This window comes from Pecten maximus, unplaced genomic scaffold (genome assembly GCF_902652985.1).
Source record: "Pecten maximus unplaced genomic scaffold, xPecMax1.1, whole genome shotgun sequence".
NCBI classification, from domain to species: Eukaryota; Metazoa; Mollusca; class Bivalvia; order Pectinida; family Pectinidae; genus Pecten; species Pecten maximus.
The window spans coordinates 1-4469 of record NW_022982408.1 but is presented as its reverse complement, the minus strand read 5'-3'; the positions used below and the strand labels follow the sequence as shown (position 1 = coordinate 4469).

At 35.2% G+C, this 4469-nt stretch overlaps 1 long non-coding RNA gene across 1 annotated transcript; it reads left to right on the top strand.

Moving 5' to 3' along the window:
• Positions 1-592: 592 nt before the first annotated feature.
• Positions 593-3665, top strand: LOC117320471. Its single transcript, XR_004531047.1, has 2 exons — positions 593-2726; positions 2771-3665. It is a non-coding gene; the product is annotated as an uncharacterized LOC117320471 (long non-coding RNA).
• The last annotated feature ends 804 nt before the right edge of the window (positions 3666-4469 follow it).

The window sequence follows — 4469 nt, the reverse complement described above, 5'->3', positions numbered from 1 at the left end:
TACATTAGCGACAGTTGTCATTAATAAAGTGTATTTAGATACAAAGAAAATAACACAGGTGATTATATTTCCCCTTGTAAGAGTCCGGTATAATTAGGGAAGCACTGACTGAAGTCAGTATCACTATCGAAAATATAAGAATCGTCGTCAGTAAATTTCTCTAAACATCTAAATTTAGATCATCGTCTAATGGCAGAAAATCGGACCACATTTTCCATATGTTTCTATATGAATCTTTAACGGAAAAATGGTGCTTTTTTCGGTTAGACACTACTTAAATATCGTTGTTCACATCTGCCGATATACATTACAGTGCATAGGTATAACCAGAGACATATATCTGTATATATGTCTCTGGTATAACTATCGCCAGTGTGAAGTTATCTCGGCCAAACGCGGTGACACATGTGCACAGACAGTCGTCGCCATCTCTTGGCACGGCACATGTCACTAATATAATCAACTCCGATATCCACTTATTGCGCAGCCGCAGCGCTTGGTCTCGCTAGATCTCGTGCTAAATATACCTCCGGTAATGAGAACAATAGGTGAGGTCGTGACTCTGCGAGAAAAGCGGTTGTTGCGAATCCCTAGTATATAGGTCTCTGGACTAATGTGACTACAAGTTTCAAGGTCACAGGGTCAAAAGTCAAAGGTCACCTGGAATGACTGAAATGGCCAGTTGTTTGCACAAAAATGTTCTCATCAGCATTTTGTATAGGCATATGCATTTGAAAATGGTAGGAACTAATGCCATGGTTATTTTCATGAAGTTTCAAGGTTACGAGGTCAATAGTCAAAGGGTCATAGGCACTTGGAAGTATGAAACAGCCAGCCAATTTCCTCCAAAACTATCAACATTTTGTGTAGGTGTATGCATTTGAAAGTGAAGGGACAAATGTGCAAATTATTTTGGCAAAGTTCAAGGTCCATGGGTCAAAGGTTAATTGAAACTACGTGAGGTTAAGGCCCAATGAGCCTCTTGTTATGAAAGTTATAAGTGACTTATTTGAGGATCATCCCTTACAGAGTGATCCTCAAATAAGTGTACCTAGCTTTGAATTAATGTACCCCTCTTCAGATACGTCAAATTCTTTTTTTAATGACCATGTTTGTTTCCTTACATTTTGCTGTCATGTACAATGTAGTTAAAATGTGAAGGAATATGAACTTTTTTTCAGAGGTGATACTGTTATAATATTCTGTTGTGTGGCCAGGTAAAATTATTTTTTTGTTTCTCAGGCCATTTATTTTTTGTTATTTGTTATTTCTGCCAAAACCAATGAGGCAGGTGCTATATTATTCTTTTAAAAACAGGATAATCTTTAATGCTCTTTTATTCCCCTTGATATTCCCATTGAATGTTAAGGTTGTTTTAAGGTCACTCAGTATACTCAGATATGATAAATGATTCATTTTATTTACTCAAAAACAATGTTCAATAAAACTAACTTCGGCCCTTGTGATGATTTGGACCAAAATCAAGACCATTTTGGACGACACAAATCTTTTTTTATTAAAATAAAGTTTGAGTCTGATTTGGAATAAAGCAGGTTAAAATTTTATTTTATTATTTTTTGTTTATGAGGTGTATGCAGGCCTTCAAATCAGATGAGGCATATTAAAAAAAGTGTACTTAAGCGCAAATTTAAAAAATTGTAAAATACAATATTTTAGCATGGACTTCAATTTAAGCTATCCAGGCTCTTATCCAGAATCCAGAAATTGTCTCTTCTAGACTTAAGGGCAACTGATATTCTTATACATGGACATTGCGTATTTAGTACAACATATAACTCGCATGCCTTTTCTACACCTGTTGTTTCATGGCTCTATCTATGATTGCTCATGTGAGCTATTCTGATCGCTTTTTGTCTGTCATCGTTTTTATTTTTAGAAAAATTTCCAAGTATCCAAAAGGGAAAAGTTTTTGTAAATACATGTCAGGAAAAATGTTGTAGGTAATTGAATAAGAATTATTTTGATGCATGGTTCAAGGTCATAAAGTCAAAGGTTGTCATCACATGACATGTTAGTAATGAAACTGCCCGTTTGCTCCAAAATGTCAACTTTTTGTATAGGTGTATGTATTTGAAAGTTTAGTGACTAGTGTTAGGGTTATTTTAGGGAAGTCTTTTTTGCATGAAATTTCACAGCCCCTTCTCATTGGTGTTGCATGGACATAAATGTGCCCTAAGTCATCTCACCTCATTTACTTCAACTTTTTAAGAATGGCTAGTGTAGTTGATACCTATCTTGGTGCAAATGATCACGATGGGGTTTTAGCTTTGCAGCTGTGACCTCTATTTGGCTGAATATCATGTGAGCATTAAAGTCCATGTGCTAAGGCTTTTGACTAGGTCTCCTGTAGTGACATATTGAACAACCATTGTCAGAAGTAGTCCTTAGACGAAACTCTAGTTTCTGCATAGCTGTCTTCTTTAGATGAACAAAATTTGGTAATATTTAGAAAGATATATAAATATTTGTAATCAGATTTCAATTTTTTGTCATATGTATGCCAAAATAGCGCTAATGGGAATTTATAAGCTATTGATTGCATTTAATTTCTAGTCTGATGTGTAAATATATTTTCTGCTCATGTATTTAAAATCATTTTTGTTAGATGTGGTAAATATATTTCCTAGTCAAATATGTAAATATAATTCTCTACCATTCAGATTGAGTATTAATGAACTTCTCTGTAGTCAAATGCATCAATATAGGTGTGGACAACCCTATTTTCTAACCAGATTTACCATCAATATAGGTGTGGAGAACCCTATTTTCTAACCAGATTTACCATCAATATAGGTGTGGAGAACCCTATTTTCTAACCAGATTAACCATCAATATAGGTGTGGACAACCCTATTTTCTAACCAGATTAACCATCAATATAGGTGTGGAGAACCCTATTATCTAACCAGATTTACCATCAATATAGGTGTGGAGAACCCTATTTTCTAACCAGATTTACCATCAATATAGGTGTGGAGAACCCTATTTTCTAACCAGATTAACCATCAATATAGGTGTGGAGAACCCTATTTTCTAACCAGATTAACCATCAATATAGGTGTGGACAACCCTATTTTCTAACCAGATTAACCATCAATATAGGTGTGGACAACCCTATTATCTAACCAGATTTACCATCAATATAGGTGTGGACAACCCTATTTTCTAACCAGATTAACCATCAATATAGGTGTGGAGAACCCTATTTTCTAACCAGATTAACCATCAATATAGGTGTGGAGAACCCTATTTTCTAACCAGATTTACCATCAATATAGGTGTGGACAACCCTATTTTCTAACCAGATTTACCATCAATATAGGTGTGGAGAACCCTATTTTCTAACCAGATTTACCATCAATATAGGTGTGGACAACCCTATTTTCTAACCAGATTTACACTCTAGAAATAATGAAATTTACCTATACAAATATTTCCTTGCCAAATTACTGATATGAAGAACTTGAAGAGGTGTTTCCATTCGGCTATGGTAAAAACGTAAGGCACCGATCAAATTTGTGTATTATGTGTCAGCTGAACTTTAAAATGTATTTGCTCCTTTCTGTTATCAGTTCTTTCCAAGTGAGATGAAAATTCTGCTGTTAAATGTTCACATTCGAAATAAAGATATAGCTTTTCCAAAAATTCATTGTGTTTCTTCTATATACATTTCACAAACATCAATGCAGAGGATTTGGAAAGGCAACTATTAATGCCATGATATCCTAGGTTTGGGGTCATACACGACTTATATAGAGAAAAAGACAACTAATAATGCCATGTATCCTAGGTTCTAGGTCATACACGACTTATATGGAGAAAAAGACAACTAATAATGCCATGATATCCTAGGTTCGGGGTCATACACGACTTATATGGAGAGAAAGACAACTGATAATGCCATGATATCCTAGGTTCAGGGTCATACACGACTTATATATAGAGAAAGACAACTAATAATGCCATGATATCCTAGGTTCGGGTCATACACGACTTATATGGAGAGAAAGACAACTAATAATGCCATGATATCCTAGGTTCAGGGTCATACACGACTTATATGGAGAGAAAGACAACTAATAATGCCATGATATCCTAGGTTCAGGGTCATACACGACTTATATAGAGAGAAAGACAACTAATAATGCCATGATATCCTAGGTTCAGGGTCATACACGACTTATATGGAGAGAAAGACAACTAATAATGCCATGATATCCTAGGTTCGGGTCATACACGACTTATATGGAGAGAAAGACAGTTAATAATGCCATGATATCCTAGGTTCGGGGTCTTTTATACAGATTTTATAGGAAAGAGGAAAAGGGGGAAAAGGTTTTTAAAAAAAAACCCAAAAAGCATGAATCTTTTTGGTTCCCCGGGGTTTCCCCTTTTCCAATAAAAACGATATATAAAAGAAAGAAACTAATATCCCTGATTCCCAGGTTC